At 48.8% G+C, this 26,256-nt stretch overlaps 1 protein-coding gene across 3 annotated transcripts in view; it reads left to right on the forward strand.

The window, feature by feature from the left end:
- LOC123758414 (clavesin-2) overlaps window positions 1-26,256 on the forward strand; it is a 130,386-nt gene that overhangs the window by 61,498 nt on the left and 42,632 nt on the right. Inside the window, exon 2 of one of the 3 annotated variants that reach the window (XM_045742799.2) lies at window positions 20,905-20,929. The exons of the other annotated variants lie outside the window; for them this stretch is intronic. The gene's annotated coding sequence lies outside the window, so the exon portion shown is untranslated. The remainder of the gene's footprint in view (window positions 1-20,904; window positions 20,930-26,256) is intronic. 3 annotated transcript variants of the gene reach the window in all.

Genomic DNA, 26,256 nt, shown 5'->3' on the forward strand with positions numbered 1-26,256 from the left:
TTACCACGTGTTGGTGGTGGTGGGTCTTTACCACGTGTTGGTGGTGGGTCTTTACCACGTGTTGGTGGTGGTGGTGGTGGCGGGTCTTTACCACGTGTTGGTGGGTCTTTACCACGTGTTGGTGGTGGTGGGTCTTTATCACGTGTTGGTGGTGGTGGGTCTTTACCACGTGTTGGTGGTGGTGGGTCTTTACCACGTGTTGGTGGTGGTGGTGGTGGCGGGTCTTTACCACGTGTTGGTGGTGGTGGCGGGTCTTTACCACGTGTTGGTGGTGGTGGGTCTTTACCACGTGTTGGTGGTGGTGGGTCTTTACCACGTGTTGGTGTTGGTGGTGGTGGTGGGTCTTTACCACGTGTTGGTGGTGGTGGCGGGTCTTTACCACGTGGTGGTGGTGGTGGCGGCGGGTCTTTACCACGTGTTGGTGGTGGTGGGTCTTTACCACGTGTTGGTGGTGGGTCTTTACCACGTGTTGGTGGTGGGTCTTTACCACGTGTTGGTGGTGGTGGTGGCGGGTCTTTACCACGTGTTGGTGGTGGTGGGTCTTTACCACGTGTTGGTGGTGGTGGGTCTTTACCACGTGTTGGTGGTGGTGGGTCTTTACCACGTGTTGGTGGTGGTGGGTCTTTACCACGTGTTGGTGGTGGTGGGTCTTTACCACGTGTTACCACGTGTTGGTGGTGGTGGCGGGTCTTTACCACGTGTTGGTGGTGGTGGGTCTTTACCACGTGTTGGTGGTGGTGGGTCTTTACCACGTGTTGGTGGTGGTGGGTCTTTACCACGTGTTGGTGGTGGTGGGTCTTTACCACATGTTGGTGGTGGTGGGTCTTTACCACGTGTTGGTGGTGGTGGGTCTTTACCACGTGTTGGTGGTGGTGGGTCTTTACCACGTGTTGGTGGTGGTGGGTCTTTACCACGTGTTGGTGGTGGTGGGTCTTTACCACGTGTTGGTGGTGGTGGGTCTTTACCACGTGTTGTGGTGGTGGGTCTTTACCACGTGTTGGTGGTGGTGGGTCTTTACCACGTGTTGGTGGTGGTGGGTCTTTACCACGTGTTGGTGGTGGTGGGTCTTTACCACGTGTTGGTGGTGGTGGGTCTTTACCACGTGTTGGTGGTGGTGGGTCTTTACCACGTGTTGGTGGTGGTGGGTCTTTACCACGTGTTGGTGGTGGTGGGTCTTTACCACGTGTTGGTGGTGGTGGGTCTTTACCACGTGTTGGTGGTGGCGGGTCTTTACCACGTGTTGGTGGTGGTAGGTCTTTACCACGTGTTGGTGGTGGCGGGTCTTTACCACGTGTTGGTGGTGGTGGTGGTGGCGGGTCTTTACCACGTGTTGGTGGTGGTGGGTCTTTACCACGTGTTGTTGGTGGTGGTGGGTCTTTACCACGTGTTGGTGGCGGCGGGTCTTTACCACGTGGTGGTGGTGGGTCTTTACCACGTATTGGTGGTGGTGGGTCTTTACCACGTGGTGGTGGTGGTGGGTCTTTACCACGTGTTGGTGGTGGTGGAGGGTCTTTACCACGTGGTGGTGGTGGTGGGTCTTTACCACGTATTGGTGGTGGTGGGTCTTTACCACGTGTTGGTGGTGGCGGGTCTTTACCACATGGTGGTGGTGGTGGGTCTTTACCGCGTGGTGGTGGTGGTGGGACTTTACCACATGGTGGTGGGTCTTTACCACATGGTGGTGGTGGTGGGTCTTTACCACATCGTGGTGGTGGTGGGTCTTTACCACGTGGTGGCGGGTCTTTACCACATGGTGGTGGTGGTGGGTCTTTACCACGTGGTGGTGGTGGGGTCTTTACCACGTGTTGGTGGTGGAGGGTCTCTACCACGTGGTGGTGGTGGTGGGTCTTTACCACGTGTTGGTGGTGGTGGGTCTTTACCACGTGGTGGGTCTTTACCACGTGTTGGTGGTGGTGGGTCTTTACCACGTGTTGGTGGTGGAGGGTCTTTACCACGTGTTGGTGGTGGAGGGTCTTTACCACGTGTTGGTGGTGGTGGAAGGTCTTTACCACGTGTTGGTGGTGGGGTCTTTACCACGTGGTGGTGGTGGTGGTGGTGGGTCTTTACCACGTGTTGGTGGCGGCGGGTCTTTACCACGTGTTGGTGGTGGTGGTGGTGGGTCTTTACCACGTGTTGGTGGCGGCGGGTCTTTACCACGTGTTGGTGGTGGTGGTGGGTCTTTACCACGTGTTGGTGGTGGTGGGTCTTTACCACGTGTTGGTGGTGGTGGGTCTTTACCACGTGTTGGTGGTGGTGGGTCTTTACCACGTGTTGGTGGTGGTGGGTCTTTACCACGTGTTGGTGGTGGTGGGTCTTTACCACGTGTTGGTGGTGGTGGTGGTGGGTCTTTACCACGTGTTGGTGGCGGCGGGTCTTTACCACGTGGTGGTGGTGGGTCTTTACCACGTATTGGTGGTGGTGGGTCTTTACCACGTGGTGGTGGTGGTGGGTCTTTACCACGTGTTGGTGGTGGTGGAGGGTCTTTACCACGTGGTGGTGGTGGTGGGTCTTTACCACGTATTGGTGGTGGTGGGTCTTTACCACGTGTTGGTGGTGGCGGGTCTTTACCACGTGGTGGCGGGTCTTTACCACATGGTGGTGGTGGTGGGTCTTTACCACGTGGTGGTGGTGGGTCTTTACCACGTGGTGGTGGTGGTGGGTCTTTACCACGTGGTGGTGGTGGTGGGTCTTTACCACGTGGTGGTGGTGGTGGGTCTTTACCACGTGGTGGTGGGTCTTTACCACGTGGTGGTGGTGGGTCTTTACCACATGGTGGTGGTGGTGGGTCTTTACCACATGGTGGTGGTGGTGGGTCTTTACCACATCGTGGTGGTGGTGGGTCTTTACCACGTGGTGGCGGGTCTTTACCACATGGTGGTGGTGGTGGGTCTTTACCACGTGGTGGTGGTGGGGTCTTTACCACGTGTTGGTGGTGGAGGGTCTCTACCACGTGGTGGTGGTGGTGGGTCTTTACCACGTGTTGGTGGTGGTGGTGGGTCTTTACCACGTGGTGGGTCTTTACCACGTGTTGGTGGTGGTGGAGGGTCTTTACCACGTGTTGGTGGTGGTGGAGGGTCTTTACCACGTGTTGGTGGTGGGGTCTTTACCACGTGTTGGTGGTGGTGGTGCCGGGTCTTTACCACGAGTTGGTGGTGGTGGTGGCGGGTCTTTACCACGTGGTGGTGGGTCTTTACCACGTGTTGGTGGTGGTGGCGGGTCTTTACCACGTGTTGGTGGTGGCGGGTCTTTACCACGTGTTGGTGGTGGTGGCGGCGGGTCTTTACCACGTGTTGGTGGTGGTGGCGGCGGGTCTTTACCACGTGTTGGTGGTGGGTCTTTACCACGTGGTCGTGGGTCTTTTCCACGTGTTGGTGGGTCTTTACCACCTGTTGGTGGTGGTGGCGGGTCTTTACCACGTGTTGGTGGTGGTGGCGGGTCTTTACCACGTGTTGGTGGTGGTGGGTCTTTACCACGTGTTGGTGGTGGTGGTGGCGGGTCTTTACCACGTGTTGGTGGTGGTGGCGGCGGGTCTTTACCACGTGTTGGCGGTGGCGGGTCTTTCCCAGGTGTTGGTGGTGGCGGCGGGTCTTTACCACGTGTTGGTGGTGGCGGGTCTTTACCACGTGTTGGTGGTGGTGGCGGGTCTTTACCACGTGTTGGTGGGTCTTTACGACGTGTTGGTGGTGGTGGCGGGTCTTTACCACGTGTTGGTGGTGGCGGGTCTTTACCACGTGTTGGTGGTGGCGGGTCTTTACCACGTGTTGGTGGTGGTGGTGGGTCTTTACCACGTGTTGGTGGTGGCGGGTCTTTACCACGTGTTGGTGGTGGTGGTGGCGGGTCTTTACCACGTGTTGGTGGTGGTGGCGGGTCTTTACCACGTGTTGGTGGTGGTGGCGGGTCTTTACCACGTGTTGGTGGTGGTGGCGGGTCTTTACCACGTGTTGGTGGTGGCGGGTCTTTACCACGTGTTGGTGGTGGCGGGTCTTTACCACGTGTTGGTGGTGGCGGGTCTTTACCACGTGTTGGTGGTGGCGGGTCTTTACCACGTGTTGGTGGTGGCGGGTCTTTTCCACGTGTTGGTGGTGGCGGGTCTTTACCACGTGTTGGTGGTGGCGGGTCTTTACCACGTGTTGGTGGTGGCGGGTCTTTACCACGTGTTGGTGGTGGCGGGTCTTTACCACGTGTTGGTGGTGGCGGGTCTTTACCACGTGTTGGTGGTGGCGGGTCTTTACCACGTGTTGGTGGTGGCGGGTCTTTACCACGTGTTGGTGGTGGTGGTGGCGGGTCTTTCCCACGTGTTGGTGGTGGCGGGTCTTTACCACGTGGTGGTGGTGGTGGCGGGTCTTTACCACGTGGTGGTGGCGGCGGGTCTTTACCACGTGGTGGTGGCGGCGGGTCTTTACCACGTGGTGGTGGGTCTTTACCACGTGTTGGTGGTGGTGGTGGGTCTTTACCACGTGGTGGTGGTGGTGGGTCTTTACCACGTGTTGGTGGTGGTGGGTCTTTACCACGTGTTGGTGGTGGTGGTGGTGGGTCTTTACCACGTGGTGGTGGTGGTGGGTCTTTACCACGTGGTGGTGGTGGGTCTTTACCACGTGTTGGTGGTGGTGGTGGGTCTTTACCACGTGTTGGTGGTGGTGGCGGGTCTTTACCACGTGTTGGTGGTGGTGGTGGTGGGTCTTTACCACGTGTTGGTCGTGGTGGGTCTTTACCACGTGTTGGTGGTGGTGGGTCTTTACCACGTGTTGGTGGTGGCGGGTCTTTCCCACGTGTTGGTGGTGGCGGGTCTTTACCACGTGGTGGTGGTGGTGGCGGGTCTTTACCACGTGGTGGTGGCGGCGGGTCTTTACCACGTGGTGGTGGCGGCGGGTCTTTACCACGTGGTGGTGGGTCTTTACCACGTGTTGGTGGTGGTGGTGGGTCTTTACCACGTGGTGGTGGTGGTGGGTCTTTACCACGTGTTGGTGGTGGTGGGTCTTTACCACGTGTTGGTGGTGGTGGTGGTGGGTCTTTACCACGTGGTGGTGGTGGTGGGTCTTTACCACGTGGTGGTGGTGGGTCTTTACCACGTGTTGGTGGTGGTGGTGGGTCTTTACCACGTGTTGGTGGTGGTGGCGGGTCTTTACCACGTGTTGGTGGTGGTGGTGGTGGGTCTTTACCACGTGTTGGTCGTGGTGGGTCTTTACCACGTGTTGGTGGTGGTGGGTCTTTACCACGTGTTGGTGGTGGCGGGTCTTTACCACGTGTTGGTGGTGGTGGTGGCGGGTCTTTACCACGTGTTGGTGGTGGTGGCGGGTCTTTACCACGTGTTGGTGGTGGTGGCGGGTCTTTACCACGTGTTGGTGGTGGTGGTGGGTCTTTACCACGTGTTGGTGGTGGTGGCGGATCTTTACCACGTGTTGGTGGTGGCGGGTCTTTACCACGTGTTGGTGGTGGCGGGTCTTTACCACGTGTTGGTGGTGGCGGGTCTTTACCACGTGTTGGTGGTGGCGGGTCTTTACCACGTGTTGGTGGTGGCGGGTCTTTACCACGTGTTGGTGGTGGCGGGTCTTTACCACGTGTTTGTGGTGGCGGGTCTTTACCACGTGTTGGTGGTGGTGGGTCTTTACCACGTGTTGGTGGTGGTGGTGGTGGCGGGTCTTTACCACGTGTTGGTGGTGGTGGTGGTGGGTCTTTACCACGTGGTGGTGGCGGCGGCGGGTCTTTACCACGTGGTGGTGGTGGTGGGTCTTTACCACGTGTTGGTGGTGGTGGTGGGTCTTTACCACGTGGTGGTGGTGGTGGTGGTGGGTCTTTACCACGTGTTGGTGGTGGTGGTGGGTCTTTACCACGTGGTGGTGGTGGTGGGTCTTTACCACGTGTTGGTGGTGGTGGGTCTTTACCACGTGTTGGTGGTGGTGGTGGGTCTTTACCACGTGTTGGTGGTGGTGGTGGGTCTTTACCACGTGTTGGTGGTGGTGGGTCTTTACCACGTGTTGGTGGTGGTGGTGGTGGGTCTTTACCACGTGTTGGTGGTGGCGGGTCTTTACCACGTGTTGGTGGTGGTGGTGGTGGGTCTTTACCACGTGTTGGTGGTGGTGGGTCTTTACCACGTGTTGGTGGTGGTGGTGGGTCTTTACCACGTGTTGGTGATGGGTCTTTACCACGTGTTGGTGGTGGTGGGTCTTTACCACGTGTTGGTGGTGGGTCTTTACCACGTGGTGGTAAAGTTGACTATGGCAGTCAACTACAGTTGATTTTAGTAATGTTAGGAGTCGTCTACGGCACCTGGGGGGACACCTATCACCCCCCCCCCTTCCCCCGGCACAAAATCCTTATCCTGACAAGTACTCAGAGCGATACTGAGCTACACTTCTCTCACTCAGATGACCCGTCAGTGAAGATTTTCTACTGATGGGGTCATCTAACCCTGTCAGTGGCAGGGCTGGTGCAGCTTACACTGTAATTTGCCTTTTCAACACAAGCGGAGTTAACTGCCGTTGTTATGGCGTTAACATTCCTTGAACGAGGCACTTATGGTGCAGTGATTTGCACCGATTCAAAAGCAGCGCTGCAAAATCTTACTCAAAATCTGGCAGAAAATCTTGCGATAGTCTGGTCGACGACCGGGCCGCGGGGACACTAAGTCCCGGAAGCACCTCCAGGTAACCTTAAGATAGTCGCTGAGATGAAGAGAGCTGTGAGAGTACTGACCAATCAGGGAAGAGTCGTCAAGTTTCTGTGGATCCCCTCCCATGTTGGGGCTCCCCTCCCATGTTGGGGATCCCCTCCCATGTTGGGGCTCCCCTCCCATGTTGGGGCTCCCCTCCCATGTTGGGGCTCCCCTCCCATGTTGGGGATCCCCTCCCATGTTGGGGCTCCCCTCCCATGTTGGGGCTCCCCTCCCATGTTGGGGATCCCCTCCCATGTTGGGGATCCCCTCCCATGTTGGGGATCCCCTCCCATGTTGGGGATCCCCTCCCATGTTGGGGATCCCCTCCCATGTTGGGGATCCCCTCCCATGTTGTGGATCCCCTCCCATGTTGTGGATCCCCTCCCATGTTGGAATATGTGGGAATGAACGAGCAGATGTGCTGGCTGCTGAAGGCGCTGAAGGAGACCATATTGAATACTTCATACCCAAGACTCTACAACAAATTAGAGGTATTGTCAGGCAACATCACCGTGACAAGGTAACTGAGGAAAGGAGGATAGAAGCACAAACCAGTGAATCTGTACGATGGTACAACATGGTTGCAGCTGGCAATCCCAATCATTATGGCCGAATAGGAGGAGGACGAGGGAGAGAATCAGTAATAGCGAGAATCCGTCTTGGATACAAATATCCATGGCGATACGGAATGGAAACAGTTGATCAGCGAAGTTGCAGAATCTGTGGTGAGAGTGATGGACACCGCCTTGACCACTATCTACGTGAATGTGAACACCTGAGAGACATTAGGAATATGTGTAGAATAACAAACCCAACATTGACTTCGAAAAATACCATTTTTCAAATATTGATACTGTTCTTAAAAGATTTCACCATTTTGCACCCGCAAGATAACGTAAGATTTTAAGGGTTGACAGATGTTAATCTTCTTGTTTGATAAGCTGTTCACTTGAGACAGTTAAGCAAGTCCCAGCTGTGTCTGGGTACAAGTGACAGGATGAACAACCCAGCGGGTTTTCTTCCTATTGGGGAGTGTTGTACATTCTGCTATGGCGGTGTGTCCACTCACAGGATGAGTGGCGCTGCCCAATACTGTCACTATGGCGGTGTGTCCACTCACAGGATGAGTGGCGCTGCCCAATACTGTCACTATGGCGGTGTGTCCACTCACAGGATGAGTGACGCTGCCCAATACTGTCACTATGGCGGTGTGTCCACTCACAGGATGAGTGGCGCTGCCCAATACTGTCACTATGGCGGTATGTCCACTCACAGGATGAGTGACGCTGCCCAATACTGTCACTATGGCGGTATGTCCACTCACAGGATGAGTGGCGCTGCCCAATACTGTCACTATGGCGGTGTGTCCACTCACAGGATGAGTGGCGCTGCCCAATACTGTCACTATGGCGGTATGTCCACTCACAGGATGAGTGGCGCTGCCCAATACTGTCACTATGGCGGTGTGTCCACTCACAGGATGAGTGGCGCTGCCCAATACTGTCACTATGGTGGTATGTCCACTCACAGGATGAGTGACGCTGCCCAATAAACTCGCCCCTCGGGGAAAAAAAACCTTGACTCTGGAAATCACTCAACATAAGGATCATAGGGTATAGCAAGCAATCAATATCTACTGATATGTTATCGCTTGTACAGACACACGCTCAGCACACTGCGTCATTTGCGGGTCCAGGAGCTGAAGTCTGACCCCACAGGTGTAGGGGATAGTGGTGGCGGGGTTACCCAGGCTAGGGGATGAGTCAGAGGCCGGTGTGGGGGTGTTGGCCGGTCGCTGGACGTAATGGACCGGTTCTGGCCTGTGGGTTCATCCGGTCCTCTCAATTTGCCGCTACGTAAAAAAACGGAACTGTTTTTGCCTAACCAGAAACGTACTAACCCCAACCTGCCAGAAAGATGCATAGAAAACGTCAATTTGTACAATGTTTAAATCTGTATTAATGCGTAATATTGCTAACGGATTAGTCGATTCCGTATCGAATACGACGTATTAGAGAGGAGCAGACGTGAGCAAGGGCGGAGGTGTTTGGGCTATCTCAGTAGGGGGGGGGGGTAGTTGGGAGAGTCTAATCCCGTGATAATGACTTTGGGAGGGGCGAATGGCCAGTTGGCTCACGCATCAACCCCTTTGTCACTTGTAGGGTTGGGACCTGCGTGGGGGGACCTGCGCGGGGGGCTAGTCCTTGTACGACCTTCTCTATCATAGCTCTTGGTTAGGCCTATGGATCTGGTGGATATATACGGATTGTGTCGGCCATTAGGGCTTGGGCGGGAGACATCTCCCGTCACGCAGGGTGCAGCAGCACCTCCACAGATCTCCAGTATCAGCTCTTGATACTGGTAATGGCTCAAAAGGGCCACCACTTACGGGCTATTCATGCCCGTGCCACCTTTTGGGTGGCTTAATCTTCATCAATCAATCATTAGGGATGCTCCTGGACGCAGGTTCGAATCCTCGTCACGGCCCTTGTGGATTTGTTCAATCATTAGCGCGTGGGTCGACTCTGGCAACAGTGTTTCGCCTGACCAGAAACGTGTGAACCCGAGCAACCCACCAAACCTATCGAGGCCGAAGTATAGAAAACGTGAATATTACGGTACTTTGTTACCATAACGTCGCACTTTTAACGAATTGGCAGATTCCGCTAATATACGAGGCGAGAAAATGGGTTAAGGGTCAAATGGGATAAGTTGAAGCAGTGTTGCCAGGCGGTCTGGTTGGTAATGCTGGAGGGATTAAGGGGGTTCAGGATTTGGGATAAGGGGAAGGAATGTTGCCCAACCACTTGGACGGTCGGGGATTGAACGCAGACCTGCATGAAGCGAGACCGTCGCTCTACCGTCCAGCCAAAGTGGTTGGATGCATCTGAGACAAGTATCTACCTCTCATCTCTACCTGTATAACAAACTACAGATTTCAGGTCTTGGATCCACGAGGCTGTTGTGGCATCTCGGTGTAAAAGCCTGTCTTGACCTTCGGTTTTCACTAATGGGGTAATGTGACGATTTCTGTGCCACGTTCCAGTGTGTTTAGGTAACTATCATCCAAAAATCATGGTATTTATAGCAAACTGGTCAAACATACACAATTGGAGTGATGTATATATACTAAATTTCCCATTTTCTATTTAGTAAAGGCACGACAAAATAGGCAATAATCGGATCTAAACTTTTCCCGGCCTGGTATAGCATATACACTAACTTGGTCATAATTTGGTTCATATATTAGGCCTGAAACAGGTTAGCTTGTATAGTTGCACTGTGTACTTACCTAGTTGTGTTTGCGGGGGTTGAGCTCTGGCTCTTTGGTCCCGCCTCTCAATCGTCAATCAACAGGTGTACAGATTCCTGAGCCTACTGGGCTCTATCATATCTACACTTGAAACTGTGTATGGAGTCAGCCTCCACCACATCACTGCCTAATGCATTCCATCTGTTAACTACTCTGACACTGAAAGTTCTTTCTAACGTCTCTGTGGCTCATGTGGGTACTCAGTTTCCACCTGTGTCCCCTTGTTCGTGTCCCTCCAGTGTTGAATAGTTTATCCTTGTCTACCCTGTCAATTCCCCTGAGGATTTTGTAGGTAGTGATCATGTCTTCCCTCACTCTTCTGTCTGCCAGTGTCGTAAGGTGCATTTCCCGCAGCCTTTCCTCGTAACTCATGCCTCTTAGTTCTGGGACTAGCCTAGTGGCATACCTCTGAACTTTTTCCAGTTTCGTCTTGTGCTTGACAAGGTACGGGCTCCATGCTGGGGCTGCATACTCCAGGATTGGTCTTACATATGTGGTATGTAAGACATATGTATGTACATACGTATGTACCACATTACATAATGTGGTATATTTGTGTGTGTTTAATGTACACAATTTGGGTGAGACTCGGAGTATAGTTTTTTTATTAATATAGTCTTAGAGGAGTCGGTTTATGGGAATGTGTGAGGTGTGGTAATGGCTGAGGTGAGGCCGCTTGTGCACGGCCGCTTGTGCACGGCCGGGGGTAGTTGTGGGGAACCCACTTGTCAGATTTATATTTCATTTATATGAATTTATATACAATTTATATTTACGTTAATTTATATATTTCGATAGCAAATAGTATGATGGAGTGGACTGTGTTTCTGCAATTTCTCACAAATCGAATCCTTTACACATTAGGGGGGGGGTATTAAATTATGTGTAGTCAATCAAAATTGATTAACATTCACTATAGTATTAGACTATATAAATTAGTAATTAAAATAGGCCTTATTGTATGGTAGTGGGACTTGTCAACCAGTATGAACACGAATGAACAAGCCAGTCGAGCAAATCCACAAGGGCCGTGACGAGGATTCGAACCAGTCGATCCACTATGTAGGTGTGACTGGGCTCCCAACTAATGTACAACACTTCCTTTATAATAGACGGAGTTGTGTATGATAACAGAATCACTTTACTCCTGTGACACAGCTGTCCAAGGGAGGTAGATAGGAGGTAGACTCGCTCCAGCGACCTTGTTGATAAACAATGACTGGCCACTGAGCCTTCCTCCCACTGATGCATCCCTTGTTCTCCAGGGCCCAGATTCACGAAGCAGTTACGTAAGCACTTACGAACCTGTACATCTTTTCTCAATCTTTGGCGGCTTTGTTTACAATTATTAAACAGTTAATGAGCTCCAAAGCACCGGGCGGCTGTTTATAACAATAACAGTAGATTGGGAAGTTTTCATGCTTGTAAACTGTTTAATAAATGTAACCAAAGCCGTCAAAGATTCAGGAAAGATGTACACGTTCGTAAGTACTTGCTTAACTGCTTCGTGAATCTGGCCCCAGATGCGTCAAGAAATGTTAGAAAGTATCTACATTTACTCTACTTTGGTACTAATAACTAACTTAATTAAAGTGATATGTTTTTATGATAACAGTCCAAAGACTGTTGTATTAAGAATAATTCCCAGCAGAATAGCTGGTGAGTTTAATAGCGACGTGGCAATATCCCGTTTTCTATGGGAGGAAAATTCCACAGCGTCACGTCTTCTCTGAGTGATTCTATTGTATATAGAATCTATAACTTATAAGAATACATTACGTCTATAACTCTGGTTTCCCTTCAAAACGCATAAATCTTTCGACTTGAACTTGATTCTATTTATACAACCCAGCAGTAATATTATCTGCCTATTGTATTAAATATTAGTAAAGGGTGTCCAGTTTTCAGACAGTTTTTTTCTTTGAAATATTTAAAAAAAAAGTATACGTTATGTAATGGGTGTCGTTTAACTTCCTATTCAGTTCAACCGCCTATTCCTTCCTGGGGAGTTCAACTGCCTATTCCTTCCTGGGCAGTTCAACTGCCTATTCCTTGAGGGGGGGGGGGGGGGGTGGAGGATGGGTAACAGGACACAATAGAGAAGAGATCATGTACAGAATCCGTAATAGCTTATATTAAACGGTCTAAATTCTATTAATAGTCTCGGTAGTACCGTTTGGTTCCTTCTCGACTCACTATCGGGAATCACGGGTTCGAATCCCGTACGGGCCAGAGATGGTTAGGCCCGTTGTCAGTCACCTTACGCCTTAGCTGTTCACCTAGCTCATCACCTAGCAGTAAACGGGTACACAGGAGTCAGCCAACTGTTGTGGGCGGCATCCCCCACCCCCTAGAGCCTGGTGTAGGTGGGGTAGCGGTTGGGCACGCCCCCGTACACTCTCCATCTTGGCTAGTTTCCAACCAACCAACTGGTGTAGCGTGAGGGAGGGATAGAGGAGCGGGCCGCAGCCTAATGGAGTCCCCTCGCTTTTTTGAGCGGTGTTGACGCAAAATAAGCAGCCTAATATACTTCGAAAAAAGGTCACCAGCACCCCCAAAAGGTCACCACAGCCAAAACTTAAGTCTTCCATCTTGACCCAAGTCACTATACGAGTCCTTACGCTATATTACGTTAGCTATTAACGATACAAATTGTTTCTGTAGCAGAATATGTAGATGTTGATTAAATTTTGCAATTAAACTAGAATCAACTGCTAGAACATGTAACGCGTTTGATGCAAGATGAGTAATGAACATCTGTTAACTTGTTTGAACAATTATTTCAGTTTACCAATAATAACTGTAGACATTAATTGCCATTTGGGAAGTCATAGCCTGATTAGAATTCAGAATTTTCATTTGGTCATAAATGATTGTTGACCTCTACAACATTTTAACAATCACTCAATCGATCAATCAAGGACTATTCATCAATAGTTATGTTAACTTAAGCCATTTATAATGGCTTAAGTTAACATGAAAAGTACATAGTGATATTAAATGCATGTCTCAATAACGGCATTGTTCGCATAGTTATCACACTCATAGACGTAATTTGTAACTAGTTTGTCATTTCACTACTGACTATACTGAGCAGGTGTACACTACTGACTATACTGAGCAGGTGTACACTACTGACTATACTGAGCAGGTGTACACTACTGACTATACTGAGCAGGTGTACACTACTGACTATACTGAGCAGGTGTACACTACTGACTATACTGAGCAGGTGTACACTACTGACTATACTGAGCAGGTGTACACTACTGACTATACTGAGCAGGTGTACACTACTGACTATACTGAGCAGGTGTACACTACTGACTATACTGAGCAGGTGTACACTACTGACTATACTGAGCAGGTGTACACTACTGACTATACAACCCGCTCTATACAAAACTATATCTGACTATACAAGACAGCACATATATGACTTTTTGCTTATAGTCAATATTTCGCTTATGAATAAGTACATATGTGGTATATTCCAAGTTATTTTTTTCAAGGCACTAACTCTTCCTGCCGATTTGCTATACACAAGTTTTAAATATTAGGAATTTCTTTTTCAGTTTTATTAAACAATAGAGATTTTATACAAAATTTGACAATATCCTGAGTGACGTTACAATTTATTTAAATATTTTAGATTTGTTTTATTTTATAAAACTGTAATATAACTATAGGTTAAGTGCTAATTGTAATTAAGAAGCAATAAAATGCTTAACATACTAAGAAGGTTAGGTTAGGGTCGTGGTTTTCTATTCAGCTTTTCAAGTATGCTGATATAATAAATTAGTATATCACATATGTACTTATTCATAAGCAAAATATTGACTATAAGCAAGTGGGAGAACCGGTTGCGCAGTGACTTAGTGCTTCACATGTTAGGCTTCAGCATCAAATGCCCTGAGGAAGCTATCTCAAATAATTTTAGAATAACAATTTACCCATAATCTAAATTACTCTTATTACTCTTGTAGTTGAAGATTTCCTGTGGATTTTCCTCTGAAGTAAATTATTTGTTGAGATGCTGTATAGAATGTTGACAGGTTCCTTGTGACAGTTTTGAGCTACCACTCACAGGATGAGTATGAGGTGCACAATAAACTACCACTCACAGGATGAGTATGGGGTGCACAATAAACTACCGCTCACAGGATGAGTATGGGGTGCACAATAAACTACCACTCACAGGATGAGTATGGGGTGCACAATAAACTACCACTCACAGGATGAGTATGAGGTGCACAATAAACTACCACTCACAGGATGAGTATGGGGTGCACAATAAACTACCGCTCACAGGATGAGTATGGGGTGCACAATAAACTACCACTCACAGGATGAGTATGGGGTGCACAATAAACTACCGCTCACAGGATGAGTATGGGGTGCACAATAAACTACCACTCACAGGACGAGTATGGGGTGCACAATAAACTACCACTCACAGGATGAGTATGGGGTGCACAATAAACTACCACTCACAGGATGAGTATGGGGTGCACAATAAACTACCACTCACAGGATGAGTATGGGGTGCACAATAAACTACCGCTCACAGGATGAGTATGGGGTGCACAATAAACTACCGCTCACAGGATGAGTATGGGGTGCACAATAAACTACCACTCACAGGATGAGTATGGGGTGCACAATAAACTACCGCTCACAGGATGAGTATGGGGTGCACAATAAACTACCACTCACAGGATGAGTATGGGGTGCACAATAAACTACCACTCACAGGACGAGTATGGGGTGCACAATAAACTACCACTCACAGGATGAGTATGGCAAGCAAGAGAGACACATCCTACTCACAGACATTAATAACAACAAAATCTTCCATGCAGGATGGGTATATATCTTTCATGCCCCGAACAGTACAAGAATAGCCATGGCGTCAGAATGAGACCGTCTTCATGACTTGAATTGTATGTCATGAATGAATTAGAGATGCAATGAGAACCCTCTTCATTTGCAAGGCAATAGGAGACGATTTGCAAATTAGAGTGTACACCAGTTCTGATTTGTTTCCTAAATGTGCTAATCGTCAAATAACAGCTCGATAGCATTTGTCACATTATCAAAAGTGGGGTGAAACCGTTACATAAAAGCAATACGATTGGACGATTCAAAATTTGAATTTAAGTTGAATTAAGATTCGCCTCTGATTGCACAATTATTGAATGGAAAATTTTACAATTAGAGACGAGCCAATGCCATTTTTAGCTCCCAAAGTCTACCCCAGCAACTGTTAATGCATCACGAGTACAGAAAATAAGTTTGCAATTGTAAACAATGTTCGTTGGTAACATTAAAACGTGGCGACTTCCTCGTGTTATCAAATCTTGGCAGCCTAGTGTGCGATATTTCACATTATCGGGCCAGTGTGTGTGTGACAGGTTGGTCTGTGTGACTCTTAATTACTGGGGACCCCTGGAGCGTGTCTCTAGCATTATCTAAAGCCTCATTACCAGCGGTTTACTGTTGGTTAGGCCGACGGCTTTGTTGGTGCGGGGTCTGTCAGGGGTCAGCCACGTGGGGTCTGTCAGGGGTCAGCCACGTGGGGTCTGTCAGGGGTCAGCCACGTGGGGTCTGTCAGGGGTCAGCCACGTGGGGTCTGTCAGGGGTCAGCCACGTGGGGTCTGTCAGGGGTCAGCCACGTGGGGTCTGTCAGGGGTCAGCCACGTGGGGTCTGTCAGGGGTCAGCCACGTGGGGTCTGTCAGGGGTCAGCCACGTGGGGTCTGTCAGGGGTCAGCCACGTGGGGTCTGTCAGGGGTCAGCCACGTGGGGTCAGCCACGTGGGGTCTGTCAGGGGTCAGCCACGTGGGGTCTGTCAGGGGTCAGCCACGTGGGGTCTGTCAGGGGTCAGCCACGTGGGGTCTGTCAGGGGTCAGCCACGTGGGGTCTGTCAGGGGTCAGCCACGTGGGGTCTGTCAGGGGTCAGCCACGTGGGGTCTGTCAGGGGTCAGCCACGTGGGGTCTGTCAGGGGTCAGCCACGTGGGGTCTGTCAGGGGTCAGCCACGTGGGGTCTGTCAGGGGTCAGCCGTGGGGGTCTGTCAGGGGTCAGCCACGTGGGGTCTGTCAGGGGTCAGCCGTGGGGGGTCTGTCAGGGGTCAGCCACGTGGGGTCTGTCAGGGGTCAGCCACGTGGGGTCTGTCAGGGGTCAGCCACGTGGGGGGTCTGTCAGGGGTCAGCCACGTGGGGGGTCTGTCAGGGGTCAGCCACGTGGGGGGTCTGTCAGGGGTCAGCCACGTGGGGGGTCTGTCAGGGGTCAGCCACGTGGGGTCTGTCAGGGGTCAGCCACGTGGGGGGTCTGTCAGGGGTCAGCCACGTGGGGTCTGTCAGGGGTCAGCCACGTGGGGTCTGTCAGGGGGTCAGCCACGTAGGGTCTGTCAGGGGTCTGTCAGGGGTCAGCCACGTGGGGTCACCGCCTGAAGCAGAGATATATAGAGGGTATAGAGATCCCCCACTATAGCAGTCCCCCCTCCCTCTCGTAACACCGCCCCCTTCCCCTTATGACACCCCCGCCTGCTCCCCACCACCACCACCACCACCAAGAGTTGACACGAGGCTGGTAATGCCCGGGGCGGACGTAAACACTGGGAATAGCGGGTAATACACTGCTGGCGCGCCTCTCTCCTCTTGATATTCCTGTCTGTCTCTGTCCGTCTGTCTGTCTGTGTCGTGTCTTTCCGTCCGTCCTGGCTATCTGAACCTTGCAGAAGACCCACGGCTTGTGTGATCTTTGGTGGCGAGAGGCCAGGTTCACAAGGCAGTTACACAAGCACTTACGAACCTGTACATCTTTTCTCAATCTTTGGCGGCTTTGTTTACAATTATTGAACAGTTTATGAGCTCCGAAGCACCAGGAGGCTGTTTATAACAATAACAACAGTTGATTGGCAAGTTTTCATGCTTGTAAACTGTTTAATAAATGTAACCAAAGCCGTCAAAGATTGAGGAAAGATGTACACGTTCGTAAGTGCTTGCGTAACTGTTTCGTGAATCTGGCCCTAGCTGTATACCCTGCCAAGAATTGAGTGTGTTGTATACAATGGGTGGTGGTGGGCGCGGTTTGCCGTAGTACACTGGTTCTGGGGATCAATGACCTCCACGGCCCGGTCTCTTGCCTGGCCTGGTTGGTCAACTAGGTCACTAGGGTGTTAGACGCTGCTGCTCGCAGTCGGTCGTATGAATCACACCCTGTTGTTATTGTTTTAGATTCAGCTACTCAGAACAAAAGTGACAAGCAGCACGGTCTATGGCGAGCCCCTAAGTGGAGGCTCTTTGGAGTCTTTATCTGTATTGGACTAAGACCAGGGATAATCCCTGTGAATAAGACTTGAGGTGATTTGCCTTACCATGAGGTGATTTCGGGGCTCAGCGGCCCCGCGGCCCGGTCGTCGACCAGGCCTCCAGACTCAACCAGGGGTAATGCCTGGGAATAAGACCAGGGCTAATACCTGCACGTGATGCAAGGGGCTGGGAGGGTGCTGGTTGGTGCCTGGGTGCGGGCACCGTCATTCATGGGCACGTGCCCCCCCACGTGCCCCCACACGTGCCATACCCCTCCAAGTATGGGGTGATTGTTATAACGATCACCAAGAGTTGGTTTTAAACTAGGTTTGACCAGTTCACGTGCGTGTGTACATGTACTGTATTTACTATGTCTGCAGAATCGAGCTATTAGCTCTCGAACCCCGCCTTTCTAACCAATCTATTTTTCCTCTTATATCTACTACATATATTTCTCTCTCTCTCACACACACACACACACACATATACACACACACACACACACACACACACACACACACACACACACGGAAAGATAGACTGGGAGAATGGGGACCTACATGGAGAGCTAAACTCTTGGAAGTGGCAACAAGGAACTTTCTGAGCCAACATGTCAAGGAACCCACAAGAATGAGAGGCAATGACGAACCAGTTAGACTCCACCTGTTATTCACCTTGAATGAGTCAGAAATATTAGACAATAACAAGAACTTTTTCAGGGTCAGTAGTTAACAGGTGGAATGCATTAGGCAGTGACGTGGTGGAGGCTGACTCTATACACAGTTTCAAGTGTAGATATGATAGAGCCCAGTAGGCTCAGGAACCTGTACACCAGTTGATTGACGGTTGAGAGGCGGGACTAAAGAGCCAGAGCTCAACCCCCGCAAGTAAACTTGGTGAGTACACACACACACACACACACACACACACACACACACACACACACACACACACACACAGTGTGGGGTGTGTGTGTGTGTGTGTGGTGTGTGGGGAAAAAAAAGTAGTTAGTAAAACAGTTGATTGACAGTTGAGAGGCGGGCCGAAAGAGCAAAGCTCAACCCCCGTAAAAACACAACTAGTAAACACAACTAGTAAACACACACACGGCTGAGTGGACAGCGCTCGGGTAGTAATTAGGGTCCGGATTCGATCCCCGGCGGAGGCGGAAACAAATGGGCAGAGTTCCTTTCACCCTGATGCCTTGTTCATGTAGCAGTAAACATGTACCACAATGGACTTGAGAATGGTCCAGGACGGACCGAAACGTCGTCGTCCCTTCACCTTCTAGTGTGTGGTCTGGTCAACATACTTCAGCCACGTTATTGTGACTCATCGCCTGCATACGTACCTGGGAGTTAGACAGCTGCTACGGGCTGCTTCCTCTGTGTGTGTGTGTGTGTGTGTGTGTGTGTGTGTGTGTGTGTGTGTGTGTGTGTGTGTGTGTGTGTGTGTGTGTGTGTACACGTTGGGGGGTGTGGGGCGTGCGTGTACGCTTACATGTGTTGATCACTCATCACTGACAGCAAAATATCAGACGTCCAGAACCAGAATTCATCACACAACCCCCTTACGAAACCAGTACATCTTTCCTCAATCATGGCGGCGTTGTTTACGCATATTAAACAGTGTTTAGCCATCGAAGCACCACCTTCCATGATTACCACCGTTAACGAGACCCGCTTTGTGCTTCCAAGCTCTCAAACGGCTTGATATATGTCAACAACTCAACCAATGATTGAGGAAAAAGATGTAGAGGTTTCGTGATAAATCGTGACCCTGGCCATCAGGGTAAGGCGAGAGGGGGGTTTGGAGGGAGCCTCGATCCCATACTGTCAACACACCCTATGTTCACTCTATATAAAACAAGTTTACTTTCTTAATTTTGGTAACTTGAGTTAGGTTAGGGTTAAAGGGACGATGACGTTTGGCGGGAAAATTTTGCGCAGGTTTTAGACCCTAATAACTGTTGGTGTGTGTGGGGGGGGGGGGGGTGCAGGTGTAGCAGTCTTGGGTAGTGTTGGTGTACCAGTGGGGGGGGGCAGGAGGATGGGGGGACATGCAGATGTGATACACAAACAGTGTGGTGGGCCAGGAGAACAATGGTGGTGGACGAGCATCACCACAAAGCGACGAGGAGGCAGAACCGTGACCCCCAGCAAGCACCCCCGTCACTTTCACCGCCACCTGTCCCCCGTGATGTTCATCTGTCTGGCCGCCCCCTCCGTCTAAAAGTCACTCCTGTCTGGCTGCACACTGTCACGCTAGGCTGGCTGTTGTCTGTCATGCTTGGCTGTGTCTTCCTCTGTCGGCAGCTGGAACTGATCCCCACTGACGGTAGCCGAGACGCTAGGATACACGGCTACGATTGCCTGAAGTAAAACTCAAATGGACGACTAAAGTTTCCAACACGATATTTGGATGAAACTCTACAATGTTAAGATGTTTTAGCGTGAGATATCCTGTATTCAATATGATAAGCTCAAAGATCTCAGTGGAATACCATGTGACGACGGCTATATGCTAGATATAACGGCATATATGTAAATTAGATTGCGGATAATGACTACTAGACTTGACGGCAAGTGAATTCAGACTGTGTAAGTGGGCCGCGGCCAGAGGAACTCTCCCACGGGTCAAGGTTGAGGCTACCAGCCCCCGGCTCCATAAATAACAGCAAGATTGGGAGATTACATGGCCCGGAGAAATTATAAACTGCTTTTTGCCGAGGGAAAGAGAAGGAAAAGGAGGGAGGGAAATTAAGGAAAAGGTAAGGCGAGAAGAGAGGAAAGGAAGGAGTGTGTGTTCATAACACAAATAGTTACAAATTTGGCTCAACTGAACATGTGTTCAGTATTGTAATATAATATTATTATTACAGTAGCAACATCAATAGTAATAACAGTAGGCCTATTAATTACAATTCTAGAATAGTAGTAGTCATAAGCCTAGTCATCACTACAGTAGTATAGTGATTGAGACTAAACTTTAAAACTTCCTTCATAAATGTAGGAGGATTTATTTACACATTAAAAAAAACTTCATAAAACTGCATTTATGATTAGTTTCAAACATTATTGATTTATAAATGTTAGGATTTATAAATGTTAGTCATTGTTAGGATTTAATATCCTAACACCGACCCTTTTAATTATATAAACAAAATTTAAAAAAAAAAACGAAAAGCCTGGTCTCCGTCTGTGTGTACAGTCAAGCCATAAGTGGCTCACAAGGGAGCAGTTTTCAGTCCCTGAATCAAAATAATATCCTTCCTGTAACTGGGTATATTTGAGCACGTTTCTCTAGTCGTTTAGCCGCCTTGTTCGAACATTTCTTTTTTGATAGTTGTTACCTGTAATCCGCATCAAAGTGCAGTGTTTACATGTCTTTTAAATGAAGCTTCCATCTGCTATGTAAAACCTTTTAGGCACACTACTTCTCCAGTGAAAATTATTTCTATTCTGTATCTGTTTCTCCCAAACTCTGTTGATTCAGGTCTTAATCACAGTGGATATGGGAACTAGGTAAATAGGGTACGAGACTCTTCTCTCTGAAGAATTTTACATTTGTGATATACTGGTTTTTAATTAAATTAACCAATTATAAAATCTTTTGTTTTCTTTCAGGTGATGTGTTTGTAGTCATCCATAGGTAACGTAAAACATCTTTTTTATGTTATTTGAAGTGATACTAGCGCCTAGTAGGCCTGGTGGTGGTTGTGACAACTATCCTGTTTAGATAGTATTTTTTGTAACTGTGAACCATCGTATATATAGTGATGCAATGGACAGTTAGATAGTAGAGTTTGGTACTACTGACTTTGAGAATGGAAAAAATAAAGCTACAACCTAAATTTAAATATTCCTCCTAAGCCTAGTATAGCGCGCATATTTACTATATATGGCTTCAGCGTGTATTAGGCCCAGGATGGTTAGGTTAGGCTTTATTAGCAATATAAATACAAAATCTTTCCCGGTTTGTCCAAATTCAGTAGTAACAAATTCTACTTTCTAATTGTCCACTACGTCAGTATATGTAGGATGGTCAGTATATGTAGGATGGTCCACTTCGGTAATACAAGTATTACCTAAACCGGAGGATGGGCAGGATGTTGACAGTCTGGTGACGGGAATGTAAACACACAATGGGTAATCCATTAGGGTTTGTAGTTGTAAACACGTTAAGATGACAGTTTTAGTTAAGTTAGCGGTCAAATACACACACCTCAGCTATGTTCCTCAGAACTGCAGACGATCCCAAAGGCGCATTAATAGATTTTAAGGTATATCAAATACTGTATTTGCTTAAATGAAAATAACTTGTATTATAATTGTGTGAATAGTTATACCTAAGTGTGTTTAGGCTTTTCAACCCATCTTCTTGAAATATTATGCAGGCGATGAGTCACAATAACGTGGCTAAAGTATGTTGACCAGACCACACACTAGAAGGTGAAGGGACGACGACGTTTCGGTCCGTCCTGGACCATTCTCAAGTCGATTGTCTTGAAATATTACTTAATTTTGTGGAGAATACAATTATGCAAGTCCAAAGAGGCTGTGGAAACCCAACGTTCTATAACCAAGAGGGAGGTGGAACAGCTTCGTTACAACGAAGATTCCTGTTCGGTTGTCATTGCATCTGTCAAGCTTTTCACAAATACACGTTTAGTAGGTGTGTAAAGACAGTGGTGGTTTGCTGCGGTGAATGCAAGCGTTTAGTGCACAGAAATGCTCCATTCAAGGACAAAATTGCTGCAACGTTAGGCTATAGTTTTCTCCCTTGAGGCAACTTGTGCCAAGACGGGCGAGCCACATATGGGGGGGGCAAAATACTAAGCCTGACAGGGATATCTGCCGCTTTGATAACTCCCTAGCAAGGCCACTACGGGCTCACCATAGCCCGTGCTACTTGGAACTTTTGTTTAGAGTAGCTGACTCTAAAACAGCAACAACAAACCCTAGCATGGGGTGGAAAGAGAGTAAGAGGGTCGTGACGCCGCCACACACACCACCCCATGTGACGCCGCCACACCCCCACCCCATGTGACGCCGCCACACCCCCACCCCATGTGACGCCGCCACACCCCCACCCCATGTGACGCCGCCACACCCCCACCCCATGTGACGCCGCCACACCCCCACCCCATGTGACGCCGCCACACCCCCACCCCATGTGACGCCGCCACACCCCCACCCCATGTGACGCCGCCACACACCCCATGTGACGCCGCCACACCCCTGTTGTCTAGTCCCTAAGAATAAGCTTATGCTGGTGGGGTCATCCGGATAAATACTTTATTTTATTAATATATACGCGAGTTCTTATATTCGTGTAACGCTACTAGCACGCATAGCGTTTCGGGCAAGTCCGTAATCTTTCCTGGAATACGACCCGCCAAATCATTTAACACTCCAGGGGCCTGATTCACGAAGCAGTTACGCAAGCACTTGCGAACCTGTACATCTTTGACGGCTTTGTTTACTATTATTAAACAGTTAATGAGCTCCGAAGCACCAGGAGGCTGTTTATAACAATAACAACAGTTGATTGGCAAGTTTTCCTGCTTGTAAACTATTAAATAAATGTAACCAAAGCCGTCAAATATTGAGAAAAGATGTACACGTTCGTAAGTACTTGCGTAACTGTTTCGTGAATCTGGCCCCAGGTACTCCATTCACTGCTGGGTGAACAGAGGCGTACAGTTAAGGATTGGTGCCTAGTCGATCCTCCCCGGCCAGAATACGAACCCTGGCCAAATCGCTCGCAAAGCACGGGTCGAGTGTTTTACAACTGTGCCACAAGGACTGGTATACAGGTCTTTACTACCTGCTGACAAACACAATAGTCTTTAGCCTCACGTGTTAACCTACAAGTTCACGTCCCATATTTTGGTACACACATTATGGAATATCTTGTGCTTCTGAGAAACCTCATTACATTTTAAAATAAAAGCCATAACTTAACGGCGAGACGTCATTTCTAGAGACCATTGTGCTAGTATCAGTGAAGCCCTGGAACATAGTTCTTGGGTTGCAGGATAATTTAGCATCCTTTTGTGCCCTCTGTAATGCTTTTTGCGTTACCGCTCACAGGATGGGTATGGGGTGCACAATAAACTAGCCGCCTCTGGTGGCAACAATCAAAAAATCATAGACTAATAACTCGTTTATTCTGGCCACAGTTACCAGGGCCCCGGAACTCACTCTCTCAGGTGTCACTCAATTTTACCCTGGGCTTTCACCTCGTTAGGGACCCATCAATAAAATACAATATTAAACGCAATATAACTCTTCAGCACCTGGACTACTAACACCAGCGGAGCATACAGTGGAGAGTCGCCCGGTAAATGGACTTGAATATGGAGAAGGGACTCAACGTCATACTATTGGGATGCGGCTGAGAAGTGGCCAGTTGTCATGAGTACACACCCTGAGTCACTGTGACTTCTCTCCTAATCTGAGGGTGACCTTGTAGTTCCGCATCTTGTCTCCTGTATGATGTCCGGCCTGCAATTCTTTCCGCATAGAAATCCTCACCAGGACAAGGTCAAATACGCTCGTCTAACAGACAAACAATAAAGAATAACATGGTAATACCAGGTAATGGTTTTATAAAAATAGCATCACTTTTACCTGTCAACACTCCACCATGTGATGGTCCCTGCTAGGCTGCTGCTGCTGCCTGCTCCTCTCAGCCTCTCCGTCAGTCACCTCGCCCTCTGGGCCAGGCTTCCTACATGTCATTTAACAATATAAAAAAAATATCAACGCCTTGCAAAACTTTGCATGGCGTGAGGCATACATGAATCCATCCACCTGTCAAGCATATAATGACGCCCTCACAGCCCTCTGTATCTCCTCTGGAAGATTACCCACGCTCGTTACACAGCAAGTCTCCTGTATGGTGATTGATATTCCTGGGAGTCACCATTGGGACCATCCATCAGTGAGTCCTCATATTAAGTAGATTCTCTTCCACCTTCAATATCGCTGCTACACATCACTTAATGACGAATCGTGTCCACCATGTTCCACTGCTACGTCAACTCCGGACGACGTATCGTGTCCATCACACATGAACCACAAAATATAGCGATACTCGTCGCATGACGGCCAAATATGGCGCTCTGTGGGAACCGACCTGTGAGATTTATATTTATTTAATTTATATGAATTTATATTTACGTTAATTTGTATACTTCGATAGCAATTTGTATGATAATGAGTGGACTGTATTTCTGCAATAATCTCATAATCTCACAAATCGATCCTCTACACATTAGGGGGGTTTATATTAATTTAATTTATATATATGCAGCCAATCAAACTACAGTATTAGACTACATACATTGAAGAGGTTCCTTATCTTATTTGTACAGCAGGCCTTAGTCCACCAGGTATAACCAGGATGTAGACACCACATTTTCCCTCTTTGAGGTAGCTTCCATCACCCTGGTAACTGATGCACAAAGCATGCTTCCTCGTCTTGACCTTTAGTATGAGGCTATCTTGTGCTCTAACCGGTTCACCCTATATCCACTGACATTAATGGCCATAAATGAAAGATAAATGGGTTTCGGAAGAACACTTAACTTGTTTTGTTGACAGCGTGTTGATGATGGTACACCTTTGGTTTCCATAACACTTCGTCCAAGTAAAATTAACAGGATCCGAATTGCTCCCGTGAGCCTCTGGTCTCAGTCAAACAATGGCTGCCCCTCCTTCCTCACTCCTGATGCCTGGTTTACATTGTCCAGATGACAGAAAGTGATAGAAGGGTCACATTTACTCTACTTCAATATTGATAATTAAGTTAATTTATATGAGATGTTTTTATGATGGTAAAGTCCAAAGACTAATGTATTTAAGAATAATTCCCAGCAGAATAGCTGGTGAATTTATAATAGTATGTGGTGATGATATCCCGTTTTCTATAGACGGTAATTCCACTACAGGTTACATTTTCTATGGGTAACTTGTTTATACAATACAGCAGCAATTATTATCTGTCTGTATGATATTATTATGTGGTGTCGGATTTTCCGACACGCTCTATGTCGCCCACACAACTATTATTTGACTACCACTAATAGGCTCCTCTCAGTCTTGACTAGTGTGAGAGGTCACGGGACAGGTGCCAATCAGGTGCACCTGCCCACACCATCCTCTTGTAGGGTTCACCACCCTGGTTCCTTGACGCACAACCACCCAACTGGCTTCAGGTCACCCCTACTCGCTGTCACTAAGAGATACTCACCTCTGGTTACTCACCATCGTCCTCTGGTTACTCAGGAAACTCTGGTTTTCCTTCAAAACGCATAAATCTTTCTCCTCTTGTGTGTGTCGTCCTCCCCCAGCTTCCTCACGCTTCACTCACGAAGCTCCTCAAGAATTCTTCTCCACAAGTCACAAATAACTTTCTTCCTCCGGAGCGTCGACGTGCGTCCTTTTCCTCAGACTTCCTCACAAGTGACGTCGTAAGACCGTTGCACACGACATGCTCCCGCGATGACGTCCTCTGTGCCCACGGACCGTCGCGTGCAGTCGACCTCTCACCTCAGTGTTATCAAAGATGGTCATCCCTGACTTGTCTCCCGCCTTGGTCACACCTAATGTCCGCTGCTCCCACTATTTTATTTCCCAGACTCCTCACTATGGCCAGGAGGGGGGGATAACTGTGTGGGGGGAGGGGGGGGACGGACCTACATCATGGGGGGGCTACAGGGGGGGGGGTCATAACACAGTACTCTATATACAAGCTAAAAGAGGTTGAAACTAGTACACAAGTCACGTTTCGCGCGCGGATGAGCATGAGGTGCACAATATAATATGAAGTAGCTGAACAATTTACTACCACTACAAATTAAACTGTCTAACCTAACACAATCTAACCAAGCCTAACAAGATAAACCCCTAACTTGACCTGGACTTGTAATCAAACATAACCAAGCCTTACATTACCGTAGCAAAACTTTA

Source organism: Procambarus clarkii, chromosome 11 (genome assembly GCF_040958095.1).
Source record: "Procambarus clarkii isolate CNS0578487 chromosome 11, FALCON_Pclarkii_2.0, whole genome shotgun sequence".
NCBI classification, from domain to species: Eukaryota; Metazoa; Arthropoda; class Malacostraca; order Decapoda; family Cambaridae; genus Procambarus; species Procambarus clarkii.